The following is a 16,748-nucleotide window of genomic DNA, read 5'->3' on the forward strand; positions in this document are numbered from 1 at the left end:
ACAAATTCTTGACACTGACATTCCAAAAATATAAATTAAATACAATTCCCAAATCCATCAACAATAAAGCAAGGAAATTCAGCAATGGTTGTAATCTGGTACAATACATAAATAAATGATAAATTGTTTCTTTCTGAAGGCAAAATGGACACTGATCTGTTGTGCTGGTGCCAATGGTTTTTAAGAATGAATTGGTGGCTACTGCTCCATGTAGAATCCTCCACTGCAGGTCCCCAACTCTTTTTGTTCAATGGGAGGTTTATATAAGAGAGGCTCATTTGGTTTAGTTCTTATTTATCAAATCGATTCCAGTATGTACAGAAATGTGCTGACAGTACTCCATCATTATACACAGAAGTTCAATATGGTGTCCCGCAGGGCTCAGTACTGGGACCTTTACTGTTTTCACTTTACAGGCTTCCACTGGGATCTATCATTAGGAAACATAATGTTAATTTTCACTCGTATGCAGATGACACCCAATTATACCTAAAGGAGTGGATGAATGAGAACTACTTGTCTTTAAATACAGATAAAACAGAGATGTTAATTGTTGGAGGGAATGATGCTGATCACAACAATATTTTGTCATCATTTAACTCAGTTGGAATCCCAATTAATTTTACTGAATCAGCCCGCAATCTAGGAGTTATCTTTGACTCTAGCATGTCATTTAAAGCGCATATTACAAAGTTGTCCAAAACATGCTTCTTCCATCTTAAAAATGTTAGGAAATTAAGGCGCTTTCTAAATAAAGAGGATTCTGAGAAATTAATTCCTGCATTTATCTCTAGTAGGATTGACTACTGCAATGCGGTGTTCATTGGATGTTCAAACTGTTCTTTATACAGCCTCCAGTTAATCCAAAATGCGGCTGCAAGAATTATTACAAGAAAGAGAAAATACAAACACATAACTCCAGTTCTTAAATCCTTACACTGGCTCCCGGTTAAGTTTAGGGCAGATTTCAAAATGCTCCTTTTAACATATAAAGCCTTAAATGGCCAAAGCCTGGCTTACTTGTCTGAACTTATCATGACTTACAAACCTGAGCGCACATTAACATCTCAAAATGCCGGTCTGCTTATGGTTCCAAGGATTAATAAAATAACAGTGGAAGGTTGAGCTTTTAGTTACAGGGGGCCCCTAAACTGCGGAATGGTCTGCCTGCTACTATAAGAGATGCCCCTTCGGTCTCAGCTTTTAAATCCCGGCTGAAGACTCACTACTTCAGTTTAGCACACCCTGACTAGAGCTGCTGATTAACTGTACAGACTGCATCTCTGTTGTTAGTCATTAGCACTAAAACATAAGTAACATGACAGTTAGAATATGATAATAACCCTCACCTATTCTGTTTCTCTTCTCGGTACTCAAATGTGGCACTTGGTGCCACGGCCCACCTGTCAAGTTGTTTTGCCTGCCTAAGGTAAAGTCATCCCTGATGGAGGATCACAAGAATTGTGGGAAAGAGGGGTCCTTTCATCGGATTGGCGCTTTTTCAGCTGTGGAATGGCCAAATGGGGGAGGCAGCTTGATGGATGAGGTCTCCAGGACTCTAAACAAATCCAAATCTTATTATGTGATATCATCTACTGTTAAATTCTACTCTGTACTTCTAAAATTTTTATTTTTATACTGTATTGAGGATTTGTTCTGTTCTGTGTATTGTATTTTATTGTATTGACCCCCTTCTCTTTGACACCCACTGCACGCCCAGCCTACCTGGAAAGGGGTCTCTCTTTGAACTGCCTTTCCCGAGGTTTCTTCCATTTTTTTGTCCTACAAGGTTTTTTTTTGGGAGTTTTTCCTTGTCTTCTTAGAGAGTCAAGGCTGGGGGGCTGTCAAGAAGCAGGACCTGTTAAAGCCCATTGTGGCACACCCTGTGTGATTTTGGGCTACACAAAAATAAATTGTATTGTATTGTAATTATATAAAGTCCTCCATGCTGGAGATGTCGTGTCATGCAGACACAGAGTGTTCCACCAGAGGGTATCAGTCATCTCCTTCAAATGCATAAAATGGGATACTTTAAGACACCAGTCATACAATTCTTTTTTTGACAAATCTTGGAACAAAATTCCATTTATGTGATTAATTTTTAAAATTGAGTTTTTAGGCTCGATAAAATCTTTTACATTTGGTTTAATTGTAATGTCACATTCAGGAGGTTCTGCCTCTTTTATGAAATCTCCAGAGAAAAACTCCTCACACAGGGGACCTGCACCCAATTGCATTAAAGAGACTTTTAGTTTGTTAATAATCGACCCCCCAAAACGGACAGACCTAATCCCGAGCTCATGTGTCACAGCTGCCTCAGACTTCCACTGGTTGCTGATCGGATCAATAAAGTCAGCTACTTTAGTAAAGCCTTTGTTCATAAGCAGGGAGTTTAAACACCATCTACTCAAAGCACCGTGATGTTCCAACATTGATGGATTAAAAGCCAGAAGTCTACATGACCATCATCATCAAGTCCTTCCATGAGAACCGTAAATACAAAGAGGACTATTTCATTTTTGTTAGGTAGAATGCCCAGAGGGGACTGGGTGGTCTCGTGGCCTGGAACCCCTGCAGATTTTATTTTTTTCTCCAGCCGTCTGGAGTTTTTTTTTTTTTTTTCTGTCCTCCCCGGCCATCAGACCGTACTCTTATTCTATGTTAACTAATGTTGTCTTATTTTAATTTCTTATTTTGTCTTTTATTTTTCTTTTCTTCATTATGTAAAGCACTTTGAGCTACCTTTTTGTATGAAAATGTGCTATAGAAATAAATGTTGTTGTTGTTGTTGAGTCAAACTCCAAGGTTGGATTCCATACTACTGGTTCTTCAAGTAACCAGAAGATTGATTCCAGATTAATTCCCACTCTGTTTGTTTTAGTGTTCCAAATTAATAACATATTGCGGTAAAAAATGGGCAGCACAGATAGCGCCAATCGCTTGATGTCAATGAAAAGGAGTTGCAAATCAAAATTAAGATTACCAACCCTGTGAAAAAAAGTGAAAGCCAAACTCCTCCACAGTAAAGGCTGAGAGGCGAACAAGAGACGTTGTAAATCTGTCAGCCTAAAAGCTTCAATTCTGCACAGAATGTCCACCAAGCCCTGACCACCTTCATCCACAGGCAAATGTACCACACTGCGTTTAACCCAATGAATTTTTTGTCCCAAACAAATCCAGCAATATTCTCTGAATTTGTTTTAATAGCCAAAGTGGAGGATCTGCACACCTAAATTTATGCCAAAGCACTGAAGCGATTAAATCTTAATACATAATTTGCCTGCCTCCTCACTCACTCACTCACTCACTCACTCACTCACTCACTCACTCACTCACTCACTCACTCACTCACTCACTCACTCACTCACTCACTCACTCACTCACTCACTCACTCACTCACTCACTCACTCACTCACTCACGTCTGTCCGAAGCCGAATGCGCAGTTGCCTTCTGTGCAGCTGCCCAAAAAACCTTACGAGACTGACATCCAACCCCAACATTGCGGCAGGCGGCGGATTTACGGCCGCAAAAATTCAAAGAGAAAGGCGACTTCGATTAAAGCTCTAGAGGCCTGAAAGGCGATTTCGACTACAGCTCGAGGCCTAATTACGCATTCTGATTCAATTACGCATTCATTCTATACACCTATCAGGTTTGTGGTGCTTATACTTATTACTATTCCATATTGTACTGGAACATTCATCATTCAATATTATACTATAGGCCTGGAAAATTCATCAACTAACAGTACAAGCCCGTACAGTAATGAGTAAAGTGGACTACAATCATTACAAAACAACTTCTTCGTTACTTATCATTTGTTCTTCATACACTGCTGACACAAACTCGTGCCTGTTTCATCTTACGTTGTCGAAACGGGCTCTTTGTCTAGTTATTAATAATCAGCACTCTACCCTGAAAAGAGAGCTTGGCGACCACCCATTTCCATTTCTTCAGTCTCCCCTGAATTTGATCAATTAAGCCCTTCCAGTTATCAGCTGTGGCTCCAGACTTCCCAATGCAAATTCCCAGATATTTAAACACCTTAGAGTTCCATGTTAAACCACTTGGGAGGCTTGGGGGAGGACAGTCCCAGTTGCCCATCAGAAAGGCATTACATTTGGACCAGTTGACCCTGGCAGATGACACCGCTTGAAACACTTGTAAACAGTCCTGCAGCAGGACAACATCATTGGGTTCAGTGATGACAACTGTAACATCATCAGCATATGCCACCACTTTAAAGGATGCCGTGGGACACACAGGCAATGACAGGCCAAGAAGTAATTGGTGAAGTCTGTGGAGCAGGGGCTGTATGGACAGCGAGTATAACATACTAGAGAGTGCACACCCCTGACGAATGCCCCTTGTAACAGAAAATGGGGCTCACAATCCTCCATTAATTTTTAAAACACTAAACACATTTGTGTACATTAATTTAGTATATTCTAGAAAGGTCTCACCAAAACCAAACCTCTCTAGAACTTTAAATAAATACTGGTGGTCTTCCCGGTCAAAGGCCTTCTCTTGATTCAATGAGATGAGACCCATCTTAAACCCAAGAATCTCAGAGGCAGATACCAAATCCCGCACAAAGAAAATGTTATCAAAAATGCATTGTTCAGGGATACAGTATGACTGATCGAAGGCTACCAAGCAGTTCATGACAGTCTTGCGACGAAGAGCCAACGCTTTGGAAAAGATTTTATAATCCGAGCAGAGTAGGCTGATTGGTCTCCAGTTCTTAATGTTGCAAAGATCCCCTTTTATTTGGCAAAAGAGTCAAAACAGCTCTCCGACAGATCTTTATCCCTGATGCTCTCCACGAACACAGTCAGGAAGTCCTTACCCATGATATCCCAAAAGGACTTGTAGAATTCGACGGAAAGTCCATCAATCCCAGGGGCTTTGTTCTGATTTAAACTCCCAAGAGCACTGGTGATTCCTAGTGTAATATGAATGCAGATGGACACTTGTTAAGGGCAAATTTCACACAAATGTTAAAAAGTCTTTGTCGTGCAATGAACCACAAACATGTGCAATCAGTTAACAAGTGGTGTTGTAGGCAGTGGGACTTTAGGGACCTTCAGATCTCGATTTGATGTTATTTTGGAGAAATTAGGAGGATAAGACTGGTGAGTTTGTTGGGCTGAATGGCCTGTTCTTGTCAAAATTCTGATATTCTAATGACAGAAAAGTCTTTTTAGTACAAAATAGAAGTAGTCACTCGCTGACCAAATAATGCTTTCTGCACTGTCGTCAGTAGGCAGTTTTCTTATTTTAAAGCTCACTGCAGGCTATTAGTAACCTGGATAATATGGTTACATGCAAGTTCTGTTGCCTTTACTATCTAGATAATAAAAATAAAAATAAAACAGTTTATTTATATAGTTCTCTTATCATTGCCACCATTTTTTTACCTTTAAGAGATGCACTTGTGTTTATGAACCTAACAGCATACTTGGCCAAGTTAATGATGCTCACACGCTCTCACCAGAGGATAAGCATCACTTAAAGCCGCTTCTGGACCATTCAGTTTAATCATCCATATAATTAATTGGAGGCCAAAACAGACTAATTGTTCAGTTTAATTAACGACACCTACACCTTCCCTGATGACTTGTCAGATTAAAATGGCTAGCGTCTCCATAATGTACAGAGCTCTGCTGCCCAGTGAGGGCTGGCTGGTATTTGGCCATATTTTTGGAGTTTTTTATGTTTTTTCCTGTCCTCATTGACCATCTGGCCTTATCATTGGACTCATCTTTAGAGACTTAAAAACATATCTACGGTAGTCCACCTGTATCTATGGGTGATACGTTCCATGCTCCCCCACGGATTAGTGAAATCCAAGGATAATACTGAACCCTAAGAGTCAATCTGCTGCAGTTATGTTCCTGAAATACCCCACAATTATGAAAACTGCATGTGGACACTGAAGAAGCATTCATCCTGTGGGAAAAATGGGGTTAGAATGCTGGGGAGACTGAGCCAGGCAGATATGCCGGCCTTCTGCTCTCGCCTCTCGAGACTCGGTAATAATCCTTCCACAGGTTCACCTACAGAAAACTTGTCACGACTTTTACTTTGTCAAGAGCAGGGGTGGGCAAAGTCATTCCTGGAGGGCCGGAGTGGCTGCAGGTTTTTGTTCCAACCCAATTGCTTAATAAGAAGCCCTTATTGCTTAAGTGACAGTTCAGCTTCATTTTTATTATGCAACTCGTTAGGATTTTGAACCTTTATTGCTAACACTGATCCTAATGTGAATTTCCCCTTGGGATTAATAAAGTATCTATCTATCTATCTATCTATCTATCTATCTATCTATCTATCTATCTATCTATCTATCTATCTATCTATCTATCTATCTATCTATCTATCTATCTATCTATCTATCTATCTATCTATCTATCTATCTATCTATCTATCTATCTATCTATCTATCTATCTATCTATCTTATATAGTGCCTTTCACATCTATCTATCTATCTATCTATCTATCTATCTATCTATCTATCTATCTATCTATCTATCTATCTATCTATCTATCTATCTATCTATCTATCTATCTATCTATCTATCTATCTATCTATCTATCTATCTATCTATTTTAGGTTTAAACAGGTGTATTCTCGATTTTTAATTGCTCCTTATTAGGAATAAGATTCAAATGACAAAAGCAACCAGCAGTCCTCAATTTAGCTTGTTTCCATTTACAGCTGTGTGTATTTGTAATGTACTATTTGGTTTAATGGGTGGCACAGTGGCGCAGTGGTAGTGCTGCTTTCTCACAGTGAGGAGACCTGGGTTCGCTTCCCGGGTCCTCCCTGCGTGGAGTTTGCATGTTCTCCCCGTGTCTGCGTGGGTTTCCTCCGGGCGCTCCAGTTTCCTCCCACAGTCCAAAGACACGCAGGTTAGGTGGATTGGCGAGTCTAAATTGGCCCTAGTGTGTTCTTGGTGTGTTTGTGTGTATCCTGCGGTGGGCTGGCACCCTGCCCGGGATTGGTTCCTGCCTCGTGCCCTGTGTTGGCTGGGATTGGCTCCAGCAGACCTCCGTGACCCTGTAGTTAGGATATAGCGGGTTGGATAATGGATAATGGATGGATGGATGGTATGTGCAGGCTCGGTTCTAGAGGCGAAGCCGCCATCGTGCCATTTAATTTCAGCCGCCCCATCACCCTATAATACCTTCACTTGTTTAAACATTGAACACTACAAAAACTTTTGCTTGATGTGCTGCGTACTTCAGCTGCCACAAATCACGTGTTGTGACTTGACCGTTGTTCTTTGAAGCAAGTTACCGACATTCGATGGGAAAAGACGAGCCCTGCGCCGAGCCTGCATTTTGTTGAGGGCGGCCGTGGCCACCCTCTATGTTCAGCCACTTTGCACAACCGGGCCTGGTTATGTTAAACTTCTTCTGTTTGTGACGTCCAATGACATCCACATTCCTTATTTTTTGCCGTTGCCTTATATGAATTATACTTCCTGCTGACCATTTATTGGTTGTCAGCTCTCATGCATGCATAGCCCGTCCCACAACTAAAAAAAAAAAATCAAATCTGTTTGAGGGACAGCTGGCTTCATGAGCGAATAAGAGCAACTGCCTCCAACTTGCTAAGATTACGTAAATGAAGGTGACGACTGAGAAATCACTTGAAAGTCATCAAATTTGACATGGCCTTAAAGGTAACAACAGCACTTGTCTTGCATTTGCAAAGAAAATCCGGATCTAAAATCTTTAATGTGTGTTCACTTGGGCTCCTTTTCTCTGATATTGCATTTTGTCTAAAGGTCTGAGGCCAACCATTGAGTAAATTCTACAAAAACAGAGGGGATTGGGAATTGGGAAGACACTTTTTCACAACCATGTAGGAGATCCTGAAGAGCAAGTGGCACTGGATAAATACTGTGGAGTAGAAGATAAAACGTTAAATGCTGACATGTAAAAATAATGGAGCAGATGACGATGAGCCTGAAATGAGCACAGCTGGCCACGCTTAAGTTTACAGGCCAAATAAACCAACAAATTCAGGAAGTGAGCTGAATGTAAATAAGCAAATAAAACCAGTCAGACATCAGATGGAGAACTCTGTGTGCATAAGAAGCATATCAGAGGAATCGGTCAGCTTGACTTAACGGTCCATTAGCGTGATCTTCAGAGGCAGAATGAGTAAACACGTTTTATCAGCTCACTGCTCGATTAGAGTCTCCTCACAGGTGACATGCAGGCTGCTATTGTACATTTTTAAAGTTTTTTTATTTGTTTCCGTAATCGATTGGTTTTTATTTAATGCCACATGTTTCTCAGTGTCTTGACCTAAGAGTTCAAACGAAATGCAAAAGGCTGGTCTAACCGTCATAACAGAAGGATAACAGCCAGTTAAATAAAGACATGGTGGTCTGTTGGCAGCTGGCCAGGAGTTACCAGAGAGGTCAGTCTTAGTACAAAATGTCAAATGGGAGAAAGAGCCCCTCTAACAGCAACTCACTTCCACTTACATTTAAAAAGGAGAAACTCTGTGTTAGGTACCGGGTACCTGAGACCCTGAAGTGGATAGGAGGGTTAGAAAATGTGACTGTAGTACTAGGGTGTTGTACCGTGTTAGCCATTAGATAGATAGATAGATAGATAGATAGATAGATAGATAGATAGAGTGAAAGGCACTATATAACAGATAGATAGATAGATAGATAGATAGATAGATAGATAGATAGATAGATAGATAGATAGAGTGAAAGGCACTATATAACAGATAGATAGATAGATAGATAGATAGATAGATAGATAGATAGATAGATAGATAGATAGATAGATAGATAGATAGATAGATAGATAAGCACTATATAATAGATAGATAGATAGATAGATAGATAGATAGATAGATAGATAGATAGATAGATAGATAGATAGATAGAGTGAAAGGCACTATATAATAGATAGATAGATAGATAGATAGATAGATAGATAGATAGATAGATAGATAGATAGATAGATAGATAGATAGATAGATAGAGTGAAAGGCACTATATAACAGATAGATAGATAGATAGATAGATAGATAGATAGATAGATAGATAGATAGATAGATAGATAGATAGATAGATAGATAGATAGATAGATAGATAGATAGATAGATAGATAGATAGAGTGAAAGGCACTATATAACAGATAGATAGATAGATAGATAGATAGATAGATAGATAGATAGATAGATAGATAGATAGATAGATAGATAGATAGATAGATAGATAGAGTGAAAGGCACTATATAACAGATAGATAGATAGATAGATAGATAGATAGATAGATAGATAGATAGATAGATAGATAGATAGATAGATAGATAGAGTGAAAGGCACTATATAACAGATAGATAGATAGATAGATAGATAGATAGATAGATAGATAGATAGATAGATAGATAGATAGATAGATAGATAGATAGATAGATAGATAGATTCTATTGTATCCTTCCAAGATATCTAAAAGAGACTCACCAATGTCCTCAGCATCCTTGCAGAGTATTACATTAAATGGTTCCTTAATGTCAACCCAGGGAAGACACAGGTCTGTACCTTCCATCTTAACAACAGACAAGCAAACACAACTCTAGAGATCAGATGGAACAATGAAGTATTGAAGGACACCAGACATCTTGTTTAGTTAGGCATCACCCGGGACAGGACACTCTTTTAAAGAACCTATTCTTAACCTCAGAAAGAAGATATCCAGCAGGTATAATCTCCTTAGCAAACTAGCAAACACATCCTGAGGAGCAGACTATAAGACTTTACGATCAACGGGCATGGCACTCTGTTATTCAACTGCAGAGTACTGCGCACCAGTATGGGCAAACAAGGGCTAAACAGTGCATGCTGAATCATCACCAGCACCTTCCTGCTTTAAACAGGCTGGCCGGGATCGCACCTCCCCACATACAACGAGAAACCAGTCCAAGAGTAGAAAGGTTCAAGCAACTGATGGACTTCAGACACATCACTACCACCAGGAAGTAAATCGTTGACTACCTTCTCATCGGAGCTTTGCCACAGTGGAATCCCTCAATCCAAAGCAGTCCACAACACAAAGGCTCGAGAGGTGGTGAGGGACTGACCATAGCCTTCCCAATGAAGCTCTACCTACATCTCAACAGCATCTAACCAATGGAACATCCCTGTCTAGGAAAGACTGGGTCGTGCTTAACCGAGCGAGGTCAAAGGTGGGCAAAACAAGGGACAAACTATTTAGATGGGACCTCACAACAAGTGTTGAATATCACTGTGGTGAGCCCACCCAAACAGTGGACCACATTCTCCATGAATGTTCCAGAGAATGTTCCAATCAGAATGTTCCAATCTTAAGGATGACAATGAAGCTGCTTTTATCTGGATATGGCAGTGGTGTGATAAGATATGATGATGATCACAAGCAGCAACCAGAAACTCTTGGTGACCACCGGAGTGAGTGCCCTGCTTTCAATCCAGTGACATGATGGCCCTTTGATCAGCTACAGCCAACTTGAAACAAGCTATCAGGGCAGCAAAGCAGACATATGGTTGGAAAATCCAGAGTAGCTTTTAAGACTCTTAAGACAACAGAAGCTGGTGGCAGGGACTTTAAATAATTCACACCGTAAGTCTACTCCTCCTCCCTGCAAGGACAATGAAGATTTCCTCAACAAATTTAACAACTAATTTAGAAGGTTTCAGGAGACCAACACACACCAGCAAGGAAATTCGCCCCTCATCATGATGAACAGGTTCTACATCGGGATCCAGCTGATCCTAAACAGAGTCCACCCACGAAAGGCTGCAGGTCCACATAACATCCCTGGTTGTGTGCTCAGGGAATGTGCTGACCAACTAGCACACGTTGTCCCCGACATCTTTAGCACCTCTGAAAACCAGGCTGTCGTTCCATCATGCTTGGAAGTCACTTCTACCGTACCAATACCAAAAAAAGTCAACTATTACATGCCTCAATGACTACCACCCAATTATGATGAGTAGCGTTGTCAGACTGGTCAAGGCCCACATAACATCCCGGCTCTCCCCCATAGCAGATCTCCTCGAGTTTGTTCAATTAATGACTTCACAGCATCATTTCCACTGCATTCCACCTAAGCATGGCACATCTGGAGAGTAGAGACTCATATGCATGGATGAAATTCTAAGACTTTAGCTTCATTATCTCTCAGCACCTGGTAGATTAACTTGCTCTACTGAGCCTGAAAACTTCCCGGTAATTCTGAATTGGAAACAATACACCATATTTCATCCTTCTGTGTACTTCTGTCCTAACAAGGCGAGTCTTGAGTCTTCCACTCCTTACCCTGATAACCCATGACTGTGATGCCAGGTACTGCATGACATCACATAAGATTGTGGATGGCACAACGGTGACAAGCTCCATCGGTGATGATGACGAGATAGCTTACAAAGAGGTAGTCAAATAACTCAGGGACTGGTATAAAAAAATAACCTGACCCTGAATGTTCACAAAATAAAGGACATCACTTTCACCACCAGGAGGACCCATGCCACCTACGTTTCCCTCTCCATCAACGACTCTGCTGTAGCGGAGTGGTGGCTCTGAGGCTAGAGATCTGCACTGGCAATCGGAAGGTTGCCGGTTCGAATCCCGTCAATGCCATTAGGGACTCTGCTCTGTTGGGCCCTTAAGCAAGGCCCTTAACCTGCAATTGCTGAGCGCTTTGAGTAGTGAGAAAAGCGCTATATAAATGCAAAAAATTATTATTATTATTAGTCAGTTAGGAGCACAAAGTTCCTGAGTACAGAGGCACCAAATGATCTCTCCTGGACCAAACACACCTCTTCCGTAATAAAGAGAGGACAGAAATGATGGCACTTCTTGCAGCACTTGAGAAGAACTTACCTCCCAACTCCCACCAACACCAGAGGCAGCGCAGAGAATATATTCACCCCCTGCATATCTGCCTGGTATGGATACTGGGCTTATTCAGACTGGACTTCCCTGAAGAGAATGGTGACAGAGCTCCTAGAAAATCACTGGGAAAAACAAGAACTCTACAGCAAACTTCACCAAAAACAGGGCCAACCAACATTACCAGAGACCACACTCACCCCCACAATGGACTGTTTGCCCTTCTACCCTTTGGCAAATGGTACCAAAGTGCAGAGAGCAAAACTGCCAAGTTTCATAAAAGTTTTGTCCCACTGGCATTTAGTCACTTAAACACTGATCAGTCTGTGATTACAGTGCAAGTCCATCAATATGGTGGAATATGTAATTCATCTGCACAATATGTTGCTGAGCACTGTGCAATCTTGGTGTTCTAGTTGGTATTCTTGGTTATTTTTGTTGTCTATTTTTGCACATAATCAGGCCGATTTGACATGATTGTGTTCTGCTGTGCACTGCTGTTTCAAATGACAAATACAGCTAACCTTGACTTTGGCTTTGTCATGTTCCAAAGCACTAGAAAGTCCCAACTGTTCCAAAATGTTTTCAATAATGCCCACTAGAGGGGGATATCACTGTCAAACCCCAGCTAGAAATAAGGGCAACTGCAGGAATTGTATAGAATGACAGATGTATTCTTATCTCAGTGCATTGTGACAGAAGTAAGCTCAGCAGAGTACAAAAGGTGAAAGGAAATTCTTAAACTAAAGGCAATCCAAGTCAAACAAATAAAGAATCTAAAGCAAGGTTAAAAAATGGAGCAAGTAGGTCAAAAATTCAGAAAATCAAAAATAACATAAGCACTGCAAAGAAACAAGAAACTCACTGATTGCATAGTGCATTTGAAATGAACTGCCAGGAACTGTGGGAGACCCTCTAGATCAATGGTTCTCAAACCGGGGTCCGCAGTCCCCTAGCGGTTTCGGTGGGTCCGTGAGAAATGATTGCATATTTATACTATTTATATTTTTAGAATTATTAACCTTTACCATCCGAGGGGAAGTAAGTGACTGAGCTCCGTCGTTACCCCCACCACCTAGATCTGACCACTAATCCGCTGTTCCGTTATTCGCTGCCACCGCATTGTTTCCCACCGTTATCACTCGGCACAAACCAGCCATTATTTTTATCATAATCAAAAATTATCGATTCTTTCGTAGAACCAAAACACTCGCGAACAGTTTTTCTATATTTTCGAAGCAAATAAGAGCACTAAAGGTGGATACAGATAATCAACAAACAACATATATTACATTTTTTGTGTTTTTAAATGGTGAAATTGCCCGCTCAACGCAAATGGTTAAGGCAAAGCAGATGCATCCATCCCATTAAAATTCTAACTTAAATTTAATAACTAAGATGTACATAATATTTTCTGAATAAATAATTGTCAAAAAATGTTTTATTCACCACAGTCTGTACCTATGCAGTGCCGTGCAGTGGGTATGTGGCACCCTTGTGCAAAGTATTTGGCGCCCCTAATTTTCTTGAAATAATATTGATTTTTTAATTTTTAGTAAAAGGGTCCGCAAGCCATCGAAACAATTTTTAAAGGAACCGCCACGCAAGAAATTCTAAAGAAGTTTTTAGATCCGCTGCTCTGGATTTACAGGGCAGTTCATGGCAGTGGTTGGCAGGTAGCCTCATCTCTTGGAGGACCACCCACAAAACACATGGAACATAACGCAGGCTTAGATACAGATACATAAAATGTAAAGAATACTGCAAATCATAAACAAAAGAAATAGCAATACATACAAATACATCAGAGTGAGATTTAAAAGTGCAGAAACAGGAGCAATCTCGGAGAGACTGAGGAAGAGAGTTCCAGAAATGAGGTGCTATAGCACTGAAGGACCTGCCTGTCCTCCCAAGGTGGAGTGTCTGGTGCGTGGGACAGTAAGGAGATGACTGCTTGAGGACCTGAGAGAGCGACAAGGACTGTAAGGAGCTGAGTGAGGTAGAGGGGGGCAAAGGTTATGTAGGGCTTTGAAGGTGAGAAGCAGAATCTTGAATTTAATCCTTGATGGAACCGGTAACCAGTGAAGCTGGGAGAGAACAGGGGAGATGTGAGCACAACGCGTTGTGTGGTTGCGGAGTTCTGAATATACTGTAGCTTCTGTATAGATTTTGCAGGGAGGGCAAAGAAGAGGGAATTACAGTAATTAATATGAGACATTATGAAACAATGAACCAGAGTTTGAGCATCAGACAAGGACAGCGGGCAATACGGAGACGATAGAATTAAATTTTGGAAAGAGATCTAATGTGTAGCTCAAAGTTAAGTGATGGATCAAACAAAACACCAAGATTTCTGACAACAGGAGCAGGTTTGACAAATGTACCATCAATAGAAATAGAGAAATTGGATGCCTTAGAAAGTTGGGCTTTTGGACCTACCAGTAACACTTCAGTTTTATTGGCATTAAGTTTGAGAAAGTGATTTTCCATCCATAGCTTAAGATCAGTGATGCATTCCGTGAGTGTGTTGTGAGGTGAATTTGTAGGCGAATCTGTCCTAAGATACTGTATAACTGTACTAGCAGGAGTACCCAGCGTTGCCCGGGAATCTATAACTGGTGAATTTCCTAAATGAAAGAAACAGAACATAGAAATAGAACAAACAGTTTTCTGATTCACATTTTATTGTAAGTTCGTCCACTTTGGATTGTGTCTGCTGTGGTGTTTGAGAAGCCCAGACTTTTATCTGGCATCTGAAGTGGACCGTGGAATTGTACGTCTTTTTTTCAGTGGCATGGGTATATTCGCGTAAAGCAGGAGAATTATAATGTGTTACATGGTATTACGTACGGAATACGCACCACAGTGAGATGGATTTACTTTATTTACACCACGTCAGAAAGCGAACAAATCATAGACATATATAGATAGACGCCGCATTCACTGTGTTGCCCAGTCGACACGATACATCAGCACGTCCGCCCTACTGCGAGTGGCAAAAGTGCCATTTAAACTAAAACAGGTAGACGTGGAAACTGGGTTTTCTGATGAAAAAACAATAACGTTTAAAACAGTGTCGTTTACATACAACAGATTTTGGTGAATTGTTTAAATGCAATTATTTATATCCATTTATACACTAATAAAGGCAATTAATAAATACTACTACTACTACTACTACTAATAATAATAATAATAATAATAATACTTATCTGCGGTGGGTTGGCACCCTGCCCGGGATCGGTTCCCTGCCTTGTGCCCTGTGTTGGCTGGGATTGGCTCCAGCGGACCCCCGTGACCCTGTATTCGGATTCAGCGGGTTGGAAAATGGATGGATGGATAATAATTATTATTATTATTATTATTAAATAATTCCCCCCATATAAGTAAAATTTCTCAGACTGCCTTCTTCCATCTCAGAAACATTTCTAGACTCTGTCCTGTTCTTACACAACACAGTACTGAAGTATCGGTTAATGCTCGAGTCACCTCACGTATAGATTACTGTAATGCTATTCTATCTGGCATCCCACAAAAACATATCCATCGCTTACAACTTCTTCAAAATTCTGCTGCCAGGATAATAACCTGCTGTTCTTAATCCACTGAACATATTACACCTATTCTCTCTCAACTTCACTGTCTCCTTGTTAACTACCAATTACAATACTAAATACCGCTCTTAACATTTAAAGCTCTCCACAATCTCACTGATCTTCTTCAGACTTACACTCCTCTCGCTCATTCAGATCCTCATCTGCAGCTCGACTTTCTGTACCGCACATCAAACTCTGTTCTGTGGGAGCTCGAGTGTCTCTCATAGTGCTCCTGAACTCGGGCATTCTCTTCTGGCTCATATACGTCAGCTCGATTCAATAGCACATTTTAAAACTACTGTCGAAAGGTTTAAGTCAGTTGACGATGTTAGTCCTGGAAAGTACACCCAACCAAACCAACGTTCCAAAAACCAACCAAACTCACTGTTATCTGCTCGAACCAACACCGACTTACTATACTCGGCCATCCAGCGGGGTCACTGTAGCATTCGAACATTGTTAGCCAATCATGCAATACTGCGTCTGGGTTTCTCACGTTATGTTCTAACTACAGAGGCAGAGTTCCATTGCATGGTTCTAACTTGTACTGAGTTGAGGTATTGACGTGAACACCATACATACGGATACTATCAAATTATATATAAGGATATCATCTGCATAGGAGTGGAAGTTAAGGCCTTGTCTGCAAATAATCTGACCCAAAGGAAGGATATAAAGTAGAAAAAGTAATGGCCCAAGAACTGAACCCTGAGGGACACTATGCGACACACAGGTGAGGTGGAGGATTTCTTTCGGCCGAGTGTGACAGACTGTTGCCTATTAGAAGGATATGATGTGAGCCATTGAAGGGCTAAGCCAGAGATGCCTACAGCAGAGAGACGTGACAGAAGGATTTCATAGTTAACAGTGTCAAATGCTGCACTTAAGTCAAGAAGGAGGAGAATATTAAGGGAACAGCAATCTGCAGACTGGAGAAGATCATTGACTTCACGTAGAAGAGCTGTCTCAGTGTTGTGCTGTGTACAAAAGCCAGACTGAAAAGGCTCATAGAGTGCACTATATAAATGTAATGAATTATTAGTATTATTATTATTATCTACAAGAAAAGCATGGAGTTGTGTAGCAACCACACGTTCCATCACCTTAGCCAAAAAAGGGAGATTAGAGATAGGCCTGTAACTGGAGAGAAAGGAAGGATCCAGGTCAGGTTTTTTAAGGATTGGGGTAACTGCAGCAGTTTTGAGGGCAGTAGGGACAGAACCTGAAATGAAACCTGCACTTAT

The 16,748-nt window shown here is 40.8% G+C and overlaps 1 protein-coding gene across 4 annotated transcripts in view; it reads right to left on the reverse strand.

Annotated features, from left to right (window-relative positions):
* abcc8 (ATP-binding cassette, sub-family C (CFTR/MRP), member 8) overlaps positions 1-16,748 on the reverse strand; it is a 380,635-nt gene that overhangs the window by 148,889 nt on the left and 214,998 nt on the right. The gene's annotated exons all lie outside the window — the stretch shown is intronic.

The sequence above is a fragment of the Erpetoichthys calabaricus genome, chromosome 2 (assembly GCF_900747795.2).
Source record: "Erpetoichthys calabaricus chromosome 2, fErpCal1.3, whole genome shotgun sequence".
NCBI classification, from domain to species: Eukaryota; Metazoa; Chordata; class Cladistia; order Polypteriformes; family Polypteridae; genus Erpetoichthys; species Erpetoichthys calabaricus.